Raw genomic sequence first — 12,401 nt, forward strand, 5'->3', positions numbered from 1 at the left:
CACTAGTTGTCATTGCCAATATTAAGCAACCTCTTCTGCTAAATGCCACGCCTGTCTGCAACAGTAGTTTGTGCGTAGAGCCTCTCAACTGCTAACAATACTGCTTTAGTATTATGCAGCCTGCTATTGGTAGATAAAGAATTTACAGAGAGAAAAGAGGAGGAAATAAATGTTTGTTGCATTTTGTAGCTCTTGTGGAATGACTGCTGCTGTTTTTGTTGAGGTATTGCATTTAGTTAGGCTTTGGCCGCAATACTCAAGTTTTAACAGCAAGTTTGTATCTGAAGAAGTGTCTTGGTCCTTGATTAATGTGAGCAGACCCATGTGGGATTAGCTGAGCTTCATAAACACTGGGAAGCCAACACAAGCCATTGTTGATGTGGGACATTAAGTATGTATATGAGAGACAATTTTATCTTACTGTATTTTGAGGAAACATCGTGTTCTTGAACAGTGCTAGCTAGTGCCTGTCAGATTTTATGGGTGGAGTGTAGAGAAATTCTTCAACTCATCACTCCCATTCTAACATACCTCCCCCTTGAATGTCCCAATTCCCTCTCTTCCTTCTACTCAACTCAGTTTCAGAGGCCAGCTCTCCACACCCATCCCTCTGCATCAACTTCTAATGCATCGAAGAAAAAATACTACAAGCAAAAGATAAACAGCAAAAGGGATAACAGAGCGGGCAACACTTAAGGGTGTTTATGGTTGCAATCAGAACTTAGAATACAAGCTTAAAAAAATACTTCGTTAACTATAGCTCATTAAACAGAGTGGCTGTGTTTTCAGCCATTCTTGAAAAGGACCAGTGAGAGGACCAGTGCAAGGAGCTGGGATACTGAGGCACTTTGTCAAGATCCACACCCCAAGGAGAGCCCCCTGACTCTCCTTCTCTTCCTTGCTGTTGCTACTTGTTGACCTGGTCTCTCCAAGTGTAAGTGGTGAAAAGCAGGAGGAGGAGCCAGCATTAGGCTTGCCCTTTTCATCAGAGCAGTGCTGCTGACTGGGGTCAGAGGGAGAGGGAATGTAGGGCAATGCTGCTGACAGAGGCAAGGAGGTGGCTTTACTCATGTTAGGGGTGGTGTTGGTCACTGATAGCATCATGCCCAAAGGAACCCAACACTGCACAATAAAAGAACAGACATGGTTACAGAAAACTGCTGAATTATTTTTACAGCTGATGTACATACAGCATTTCCTCACATTAAAACTAATCTGGCAAACCTCCATACCTTCTTGATGGAATAAAGAAACCCCAAAATTGATCCTCATCCATTTTTAGAAGAAGAAGAAGAAGAGTTTGGATTTGATATCCCGCCTTTCACTCCCCTTCAGGAGTCTCAAAGCGGCTAACAATCTCCTTTCCCTTCCTCCCCCACAACAAACACTCTGTGAGGTGAGTGGGGCTGAGAGACTTCAAAGAAGCGTGACTGGTCCAACGTCACCCAGCAGCTGCATGTGGAGGAGCGAAGACGTGAACCCGGTTCCCCAGATTACGAGACTACCGCTCTTAACCACTACACCACACTGGCTCTTAACCACTACACCACACTTACATTTTCATTTGCCTCCCAACCACACAGCTTTTTCTTTCAGTGAGATATTACTTTTTTAAAAACCTTGCAATGACATTAAACTAAAATTAATTGTGTTGTAAATAATCCAGAGAGTCACATTCTCTGTGGTTTCCTTTAATTCTAGGCATTTTGTAAACCACCAAGTATTAAACAAAATGAGTTTTGAATCCACACTGAATAACTACAAAACTATAATTATTGCCTCTATTTTTTCCCAGATGGCATAAAACTTCACTGATATGCATAAGGATGCTAAGATCAGTGGGTTTTTTCTGGGGGGACGCATACCCCTAAACATTTTGTGAATCTTTGTACTTTTGTCCATTTACTGTATTTATTTTCCCTGATTTGAACTATAAAATAGTGATTTTTTTGAGTCAAAATGAACATACCCCTAAACATTTTTTTAATAGAAAAAAAGCACTGGGTAAGATTATTTTGGAGTTTTGCTCAAATATGCTACACTGTGCAATTTAAAAAACAACATTTATCTGTAAAGAAATACCAGGTCTTTTAATACACCTTTACAAGGGATGACTTCACCAGTTGTGGGCTTTTTTTGTGGCCAGACAACAGCAAATCAGGATCATTTGAACATGAAAAACAACCCTTTAAACTTTGAGTCACCAATCCCAGAGTCCTACTATAAATAGCAAAGGAGCATTTCATCTCAGCAAGTATGGTTAGCAGTTTCACATAATTCCCTATTTCAGGACTGGGGCACCTGTGGTCTTACAGATGTTGTGGGACTCGAAATTATTTCAGCTCCAGCCAGTGGTCATGGATGATGGGAGTGATCATTCAACATCTGGAAGGCCACTCGTTCCCCTGCCCCATTTGATGCCTCAAAATATCCATTCTCTCTTGTAAAGTAGCACAGTGGGTATCACACAATTCCTCTGTTTCTTAAAGTGTACCCTGCTCGTTGTGAAACTATGAAAAAGGAAGCATACCGTAAAAGAGATCAGAAGCACCTTTCTTGTCCATTGGTTTGGGGCTCGGCTGAAAGAGCTTTGTCTGCCACAGAGACCTTCAGGACCAACAGCAGCAAGCAAAGGGAAGTATTATCATTGCCACCTCTTTAAATAAGTTATTTAAATAAGGTATCTAAAGACAATGTGCAGTTTGTGAAGTCACAAACCACTGAATACATAACAGTTTGTATGGTTTAATGATTTGTTATTACGTTTATTGATCTTATGTGAGCCTCTCTGGGAGCCTTGTTGGCTGAAGAGCAGGATTTATTATTTTCAGATTAATAAATTAATTTTGTTCCTACTACCAAATAGCCATCATAAGCAATCACATAAAAGGTCTTAGTTTTACTACTACTGTATGCTCAACGGTACTAACTTTGTACAAAAGCTGGTGGGAAGAGCAACTATGAGAACTGGTTTATGAGAAGTGATATGATTTCATATTTATCTGCCAGACTTGGAGCTATCGGTTTCAATATCAACTTCTGTCCCTTCCATTGGAAGTGTCCAGTTTCTTCATGCTTTCTCCCCCATGTGTTCCAGCTTCCAAACCTATTGAGATTTTCCCACTGCCTGTGGATCTCTTTCGACTTAACTTTGTCTGCATATGTTTCCTGTTCTTTGCCCCTGTAATATAGCAGAGGAGCAGGGAAGGAGAATGGAAAGAGGCAGAAAATATGGCTTTTGGTCATGCCTAAATACAAAGCTTTGTACAAGAAAGACCAACTCAGAAATCTATGTTTTTAAAATGTTTGGGATATCACGTTTGGTACATGGCAATTTGCCTAGGAGTCTAGACTGGTTAGCCCTTACCCCTCATTATATTGGTTACCAAAGTAGACTTCATGAGTCTCTTTTATGATTCATTTTGTCTTCACTGACCATTATAAACTAGATTTATTCCCCCAGAAGAAAACCTTTCTTATGTTTTATCGTATTTCCTGCTGAGTCATGTCAACTAGTACGCAGCACTTTTATAACTGTAATAGCTTTGCCAGATACTTGGCTTCTCAAGTGAAAGTTAACATTTCTTGACTACACAGCCAAAATTCAGCATCTTTGTTTCAAGTTTTTCTTTGCCATCATCATAAGCAAAAACCCTTTTGGTGAGAGTCCCTGATAATCCAAGGTTTGGGATTAATTTAACTTTAAAATAAATTTATTGAATTGTATTAGTATTAGTAAGTTGTTTTAAATTGTTTTCAATGCTGTCACCCATCTTGGGACCTTAATGGTGAAGGATGGGCAATAAATAAATAAATAGCAGGCACCTGATAATAAGAAAACAATGGCTTTCAAACTATCCAGGGAACCATGTTTCAAAAATAGGATGCCCTGCAGGTTTTCTTATCCATGCCTTTTGCCTATTCTCCTTCCTGACTTCCTTCTTGGATTGTGGTCCCTTTGCCCCCACAATTTCCGATGGAGTAGCTGCAACATATTGGGACATATTCTTCTCTTGCTTTCAAAGTTTAAAATTACAGACATTTCCTCAGTCTGGAGACTAACTGATCTGACTTGTATAAAATTTCTGGTGCATTTTCCTTTTCCCTTTCCTTTAAAAAAGAAAAAAATCTTTTTTAGAAAAGGAGTTTGTGCCTTGATTTATTTTGTTTTTATGCTTTTGAGAAGACACTTAGCAATGCCATTCTTCAAATTAAAATTAATCTTTTTGCACACAGAGAGGTCAACCCACCACACCCTGCTAGAGAAATGTGTGTGTTTGTCACACACAGGAGTGCTGAGGAGCTCAGGTAATACACTTTCCAGGAACAATAATACAGTGGTACCTCGGGTTAAGTACTTAATTCGTTCCAGAGGTCCATTCTTAACCTGAAACTGTTCTTAACCTGAAGCACCACCTTAGCTAATGGGGCCTCCTGTTGCTGCTGCGCCACCGGAGCACGATTTCTGTTCTCATCCTGAAGCAAAGTTCTTAACCCGAGGTACTATTTCTGTGCCTCTGGTCAATACCATCTTTGAATGACACCAGAGGACCTGTGACCTGCCAGAAGTTCTTCTCTGCAGTTGGGTCCCACCCAGTTGGGGGAAGGCTGGCACCCAACTTCTCCACCTGTCAGTGTCATCTGAAAATCTTCCTCTCCTGTCAGACTTATGAAGTGGAAAGCCTGAACTGGGACAAATGTGTTAGATACTGGCAGTTTTATCTCTCTATGAATGAATGAAAATAAAATGGTAGTTATCTGTACTAAAAGGTAAACTTACTGCAGAATCAAGAGTTAGAAGTTGTGGTTTCAAATGCAATGTTCCTGAAGTAGTGAAGTTTCCCGTATGAATGCAACAAAGTTATTGTTATTTCATAGTGTTTCAAATGAATTAAATGAACACTGCTAGCTCTCATGTTTCATCGCTAGCTCTAGGCTAACCCTTTACATATCATTTTTGTCTCCCCATTGTTTGAGAAACAGTCACATACTTCTTTACCTCCGGAGGTATAAACTACTCTGTGTAGGAAGACAAACAAAGACACTGAGAATATTTATAGGAAAATAGATTCCTCCACATCAGCTTATTGTGCCAGTTTTCCAAACTAACTGTTCCAGAGCAACCAAAACTTTTTTAAAAAAAGAAATCACTATTACCACTGCTGTTTACAGCTCAAGTACCACATATTGTATAGTCATTGTTTTCTCCTTAAGCAACATTTAAACTTGTTCACAGTTTTCTTTTTTAAGATTCATGCGGTGATTTATTACTCACTCACCATATAAGTTTGCTTTGGGTGATAAAACTTGTGTATCCTGGAGGTGTTTTGTTTTTTAAAAAAGTTTTGTCAAAAGTTGTAGAAAAAGTAGGGACTACCAAAAATGTGCATCCACTGTTTTTGGCTGTGCATGAAGTACAGTGGTACTTTGGGTTACATACGCTTCAGGTTACAGACTCTGCTAACCCAGAAATAGTACCTCGGGTTAAGAACTTTGCTTCAGGATGAGAACAGAAATCACGTGGCAGCGGCGCAGCAGCAGCGGGAGGCCCCATTAGCTAAAGTGGTGCTTCAGGTTAAGAACAGTTTCAAGTTAAGAACGGACCTCTGGAACGAATTAAGTAAGTAAGCAGAAGTACCACTGTATATGCATTTTATAGTAATGACCGCTCCCCGCTTAAAACGGGGGGCGCCCTTTGCGTGGATGTGCACAGCCCTAGATCTGGAGCAGTCCCATCAGCATAGGCTTGGCTTTGCCTTCCCTCAGGTGGGATACCTGGAGGTCTCCGCCTACCTCAGTCAGTTGTCCAATCCCACCTGGGGGAAGCGTTGCCAAGCAGACCAGGCCAGGTAGGGGAGGGATTACCTGCCCACACAATAGAGGGGGGATCTTACCTGGGAATCCTCACTTGGCTCCAGAGCTTCTCCCACCCTACCCACCCTCAGTTAATGTCTTCTTTTGCAAGTTAACCTTTCTTCATCGGTTTTGCAGGTTAACTTATCTTCACAGGTATGCGGGCGCTGCTACGTTAAGGTCGCTGTTAAAGGGCCGGAAAGGAATTTCTCTGCATTGGCAGGTTTCGCCTTTCCCATAGCAAAACGTCACAACTTTGGCAGTATCAGGCCTTGGGCGGAATCCTTTAGTCCATCTTCCTCTTTGCGGTGGCGATACCAGGGTTCCCCATTAAAGGGGTTTCTGAAGGGAGGCTTTGACCGTACGCCGAAAGGTCGTCATTGCTCTCCCCTGCGGCGGCGGCGTAACGGGGGCGGCCATCTCTGCTTGAACATATGTTCTCCAGAGCCGGCCCATCCCCCCCCCCCACACACTGGATAACCCTGAAGCTCCCTAGGTCCCCGGCTGGGGACTGGGGAAGGAGAACGCCCAATGTCTGAGCCAAGGTCTACCCACATTTGAAATTTAATAAAGTTGTGGCCAATTTAATCCCATAGCACGTTGTCTTGAGTCGTTATTCCACATGATGGGGGGGGGGACCGCTCAGGATCTGGGGACTCCGCCTGTCCACGCAATAGCAACACTAGCAGCAAGCAGGTACTGTACTTGAATCACAGGCTGACTTAAGTGCTGTCTCTGGAGAGGTACTGTATTGCCTGGTGCATTCAAAGCTACTGGATTTCCTTCCAATAAATCCATTCATTAAGGTCTATGTTCGGCACATTTTACACATGTTCAGCAGCATCTTACTTGAAACTGTGGTAGGCTTCCAAAAAGGGGGGGGGGGAGGCTCATGATTACTTGGCCTCATTTCTGTTTGAACTGAAAAAGGCTTTGGGTGTATACATGCAATTTCCTTTCCTATTAGAGTTAGTGAGGTCATCCAACATCATATTACAAAAACCTTCAGGAAAGAAAGAAAACAATGAATCAATTGTTTCCAATCAATCAACTTTAATGCAGGGGATGTTTCAAAAGGTTCAAAAAATATGGGTGAATGCAAGAAGCCTCTTCTTTGTGGCTTTGGGCATCAATTCTACGCTCACTTACATTTAGTTGGACTTAGGCCATTTCCAGACAGTCACTATTTGTGGGTACGATTCAATTGCATACCAGCAAATTGAGGATGCACCACTAAAGTGAATTTGGTGCTTTTGCACAACGAACGAATTAAAAACAAACAAACAGAAAAGTGACAGGAAGCTGTACTGGAATGTATGGGATAGCAACAATGTCAAGCAATATCCAGTAACCTCCCTGCAAACAAATCAGAATGAATGCTCAACAAACAGCAATGCTGTATAAACTATACACAAAGTTTTGTGTAAATGAGTCAGAATGAATGTTCAATTATCTGAAAAGTCTATTCATTCTGTGTTGACATGCATAGGATTGAGCTACACCAGTAAAACCTTTAATTCTGCAGAAGTAATTTGCGAGTGAAAGAGAATATACTAAATATATATGTGTATTTATATTGCATATAAACAAATAAATAGATTAAGACTACTTCTTAGTAGTCTTTCAGCAGCAGTTTCTGCAGGTGTATATAACGTCAACTGAAAAGCCATTCATTGTGTTGATTACTCGTTAAAAGGTCAGCTGAATCAAACCAGTTTAGCTAGTAAATGTAAGAGCAAACAAAGGCTTTGGAAGCTTCTTTCAGTAATCTAGCACATATGAGATGAGTTAACCACATATAAAAGGCAAATCAGATTATAGAGGAGGTGGCTCAGAATTCTGTTCTGTTCTGTGTTTATAGTCATGGAATCTCCCTCCTCTCTCAACTCCCCACCCCAACACGAAGAAACACACCCTCTGAAAAGCACACAGATCCAGCCAAAATGGCATTTCTGGAGAGTCAGTCTATCATTCTGTGTGGTATCTCGTGTGCAGACATTCACAAAAAGAACAACTATAAGGGCAGCCGTGTCTCCCAGAATTTTTAGAATCTAAAGCTTGAATAATGTGTATTCAAAATGTGTTTTTGCAGATGATCAATGGAATAATCAAATAACCAGAAAGGAACTTTGGCTCTAGTAGCAGCATTTAGTCTCAGGAATTTTATTTGTTAACATAAAGCTTTCTCAAATGGTGGCTCAACAAAAAAAAATACCTCATTTCTGAAGCAAATGAAGAGACAGTGTTGCTGTACAAGTGCTCAGAATGGTCTTATTTTACTTTTCAGAGAGATGACATATTTTTATGTTCTGAATTTTAAAATTAGCCGCAGACGCAGTTGAACTTTACTATTACTATTGTACTAGTTTGTAAGTACAGTGGTGCCTCCCAAGACGAAATTAATCCGTTCCGCGAGTCTCTTCGTCTTGCGGTTTTTTCGTCTTGCGAAGCACGGCTATTAGCGGCTTAGCGGCTATTAACGGCTTAGCAGCTTTAAGAAAAAGGAAACAAACTCGCAAGATGTTTCGTCTTGCGAAGCAAGCCCATAGGGAAATTCGTCTTGCAGAACGACTCAAAAATTCGTCTTGTGCGTTTTTCATCTTGCGAGGCATTCGTCTTGCGAGGTACCACTGTATTCAACTTCAGCACTCTGCTTAGGTGCCAATGCTGTTCACTCATAGCATCTTCATAGTCATCCATTTTAGCAGAAGGGATAGGCCAAGTAATAGAGAAATATACCAGAATAATTAAGTGGGGCAGGAGAGGGTTAAAATGCCCAATGAGAGAATATAATCTGGCTCTTATTACATTTTGAAACACATATCCAAGAGGAATGTGTGTTCAGCTTTTTATTAGACTATTTAAGGTTTTACAATGACCTCTGACCTAGTTGAATGAATGAAGCAAATATATATTTAATAATCCCTATGATTCCTAATTAACATATGAAATCCAATCTTTAAGCAAAGCATTTGCATCAAGCGGAACAGTTTTAATATTAATATCTGGGTCCCATAATGGGGGGGGGGTGTCATCAGCAAGGAATTTGGAAAAGGAGTAGAAAAGTATTCTCTCATACACATTTTGAGAATGGAGTACTTGTCATGTTTTATAGACTTATTTATGTGGAATCAACACAAATATAAAACATATTAAGGTTTAAAAATATCTGACATCGAGAGCCTGAGACCAAAAGACTGTCTGCCTAGGGGGAATCCTGCTGGATTCAAAATTTCAAATGATCTTAAGTCAGGGATTTGCATTTGAAATCCTTTTCTTGGCAATCAGAACTACTCTGTCTTTCTAGTTAAATTACTAACAATGAGATGTGGCGGGTGCCAGCATTGTATCTCACCATGTTCATGAACTATTTTGGTGCTATTTGGCATGTGTTCTCCTTGCTTGGAAGGCTTTTTAATCAGATAACTTTTTCTAAAATATTTGGAATAAGTAGCACTTTGCTTTTTTGCCCTCCTAAATCTCTATCAGTACACATATAGCTAGCAGATGAGATAGTCTTTTGAAGGTCTTGTCTGTTACTTCTTTCACAGAGCTTACACTTCCCTGCTACCCGCCCCCCACCCGCCCCCTTGTTTGGCAGGTCAAGCCATCCTCAATGGGACTCGGGGTCATTGGATTGGAAGAACTTAACCTGGGGCCCAGCTGGTTCCTGCCGGTCAGGGCAGAAGATGTGGGTTGGGGGTGGTTGTTTTCCATCCATTTTTTGCTGCACCAGCTCACGTGTCACGTCCCTCAGGATCCTGCATGTCAAAGCTTCCAGTGCCCTCCAAAGGCCCATTCTGGACTTTCTGCTATCTGCCACTGGTGGGAGGACCTTTGGCAGTCGCTTGCTTGGGTGGAGATGAGGTCTGATGAGGATCCAAACTTAGCTACTTGGTGGTGTGACTATGCCATTGTAGACCTTGCACAAATGGTGTGCACATTCCATTCTTTTTGCCCACTGGCCCACCTGCATTCTTGCTTTAAGCATCGGCCTCCATTCTACCTTCCCTTGAGTTCCCTGTCAGCTATAACTCATCCTGCGGCCATGTTGCTAACGTGTGTCTTAAGCAGACATTATACCAAGGCTGGAGAACCTCCAAACTTAGTCTGCTTGGCCGCCCCATTTTGCCAGCAAGGCCATGTTTGGCAAGCCATGCCTGTTCATCATACAGGCAGATAAGGGCCGGGCTTCAAAAGAACATGCAGGACCTCCTGATCATAAATTGAGCGCACAGTTGTTTCTTTGCTGTAGCAAGACATGTTCCCACCACCCATGAGCCAATGGGCAGTGCTTGGAAACTGCTTCTCCCTCCCAGGGTTGCTTCTTCAACCTCTGGTTTTGAGCAATTTTGAATAGCGGTACTTGAAATCAGCTCCAAAACCCTAGCTCATAAAGACTTAGTGCAATTTAATTCTCCTGCAGGGAATTAACTGTGTATATTCTGTTCAGGAAAAATAAATCCTTATAAGAGACAAAACTTGGGAAAGGAAACTACGATGATGTGAGCAGGGACTGAAATGATATACACTCCCCCATGCTTCTGCACTGATGAATTGAAACCTTACAAGCTTTCCCTCAGGCACACACAAAACCAAAAATGCCCGCAAATTGCAGCAATGTTTGATTCCTAAAACAGAAAGGAAAAAGTAACCAAGAGAAAAGCCATTTCTATATGGCTTAGAGAACTTTTTCTTCTTGCCTTTTGAAATAAATGTGCTTCAGCTGTAGGATTTTTCAAAAGGAAATAAATCCAAAACAGCTGAAATGTAAATAGGTAAAAAGCAACTGTACCCAGAAGGCAAAGCTTAAACCGAGTTGTTCTAAAACTTAATCTTCTAATACGGAGACTGTTCTGAAGTCTTGGCTTTCTCTCTACATCAGGGGTAGGGAACCTGTGGCCCTGCAAATGTTGCTGGACTACCATCACCCCGACCTTTGCCCATGGCAGCTAGGGCTGGTGGGAGTTAGAATCCAGCATTCAGATTCTTCTTTTTTATGTTCGAGCAGGATCAGTGTAATATCATTTTCCTTTACCCTATCATACTTCTTTACTATATGCTACTGTGCATATTCAAGTGCAATGTAACAAATCCAGGAATACAAAATGAAGCTTGGCTTCCTTTTCCCACCTATACTTCCTATCAGACTTCAACATTCTATTCTAAAGGTAATGAAAGCCATAAACTTTAAAAGAGGATTAAATCAATTCATGGAGGATGAGGCTCATAGCTGTCAACATTTCCCTTTTTTAAAAGGAAATTCCGTTATTCCGAATAGGATTCCTCGCAAGAAAAGGGAAAACTTGACAGCTATGATGAGGCTATCTATGGTTACTAGTCATGGTGGCGGTGCACTGTCACCAGTAGGAGAGGCAGTGTGCTTCTGAATACCAGTTGGTAGCAAACACAGGTCGGGAGAAAAACAAAAATTTAATGGCCTGGCCATCAGTGAACATTACTCCATCAGAATTGTTTAGCTGTTCCCAGCCTAATGAATTCTGAAAAGAAAAAGAAAATTGATGGCCTGAACATCAGAAAAGGTTCAGTTTTTCCATATGACAGGGTATAGGAGAAAAAGATGTTCGCAGACCATCTAAAAATATTACTGTTAAAATAAGTTGATGGGGTTAGGAAGAATGCTGTTATACCAGCCCTGCCATTAGGCAGAGTGAGGCAACCGATTTTTCATGAAAGGGCTACTTATTTTATTTATTATTATTGTGCTTCTGCTGCCAGGGAAAGGGAAAAAACACTCCTGGGAGGTTTAGCCTCCGGTGTTAAAATAACTTGATTTGCCTTGGCAACTCTGCACCTTGAGTTTTGTGGGGGTAGGAAGCAATTTACCGATCTGCCTCAGGCAGCAAAATGTATTGGGCTTTTGGGGGTGGGGTGTGGACATGGAAAACTGAACTGCTCCAGATATATCCACATCAAAACATCCATAGCTGAAAGAGCTTCAAAATACATCTAAAGGACCTTGAACAGCAAAGCCAGATGCATCAGGCTTACATTTTGTAATAAGAATATATAAACAGAGTGAGTTAAGTCCTGGCTGAAGAATTTGATTTGGGATGCTGGGATTTCCCTGTTTAGGCTGGTGTGAAAGTTATGAAATACATATTTCAGTGATCTGTGGTTTCACCCATGAAACTGAAATCTGCAATGCAATCCTTATGTGCGTTGTTCAGCAGCTTGATTATAACAAAAGTGGTTTCTGCATACTTGCATGTTAGCAGAATATTAGCAGGTCAAGTAAAAGTTTGAGAGGAAGCTGTGTCAGGAGATCAGTCTTCATATACATCATGAAAGTGGAAGCGTAATGAAACTAGCTAATCTCAATTCCCCCCCCAAAAAAAGATGCTGTGCTTTACATACCGTATTTTTTGCTCTATAAGACTCACCTTTTCCCTCCTAAAAAGTAAGGGGAAATGTGTGTGCGTCTTATGGAGCGAATGCAGGCTGTGCAGCTATCCCAGAAGCCAGAACAGCAAGAGGGATTGCAGCTTTCGCTGCACAGCGATCCCTCTTGCTGTCCTGGCTTCTGA

The 12,401-nt window shown here is 41.3% G+C and overlaps 1 protein-coding gene across 1 annotated transcript in view; it reads right to left on the reverse strand.

Moving 5' to 3' along the window:
• Positions 1 to 12,401, reverse strand: part of PDLIM4 (PDZ and LIM domain 4) — a 63,492-nt gene that overhangs the window by 9,961 nt on the left and 41,130 nt on the right. The window lies entirely within an intron of this gene.

The sequence above is a fragment of the Podarcis liolepis genome (assembly GCF_965112155.1).
Source record: "Podarcis liolepis genome assembly, chromosome: 2".
Taxonomy (NCBI): Eukaryota; Metazoa; Chordata; class Lepidosauria; order Squamata; family Lacertidae; genus Podarcis; species Podarcis liolepis.